The sequence below is a fragment of the Priapulus caudatus genome, unplaced genomic scaffold (assembly GCF_000485595.1).
Source record: "Priapulus caudatus unplaced genomic scaffold, Priapulus_caudatus-5.0.1 Scaffold1072, whole genome shotgun sequence".
Lineage (NCBI taxonomy): Eukaryota > Metazoa > Priapulida > Priapulimorpha > Priapulimorphida > Priapulidae > Priapulus > Priapulus caudatus.
In genome coordinates, this window is record NW_014578133.1 from 108132 (window position 1) to 108332 (window position 201).

Sequence of the window (201 nt, forward strand, 5' to 3'; positions counted from 1 at the left end):
CCCCTCGCGTGCTTCTGTCTGGACCCTGTCATGCCCTAGCATGCACATAGACCGGCGGCCCATGGGTATCCGACTATTGGTCCTAGACTACTAGAATTCACATTCGATCACTTTTCTCTTTTTTATGTCTATTTCAAACAACTCCTAGAAACCGAATCACATTCTTATTCATTTCTTTCCACCACCCGCTCACGGAACCAT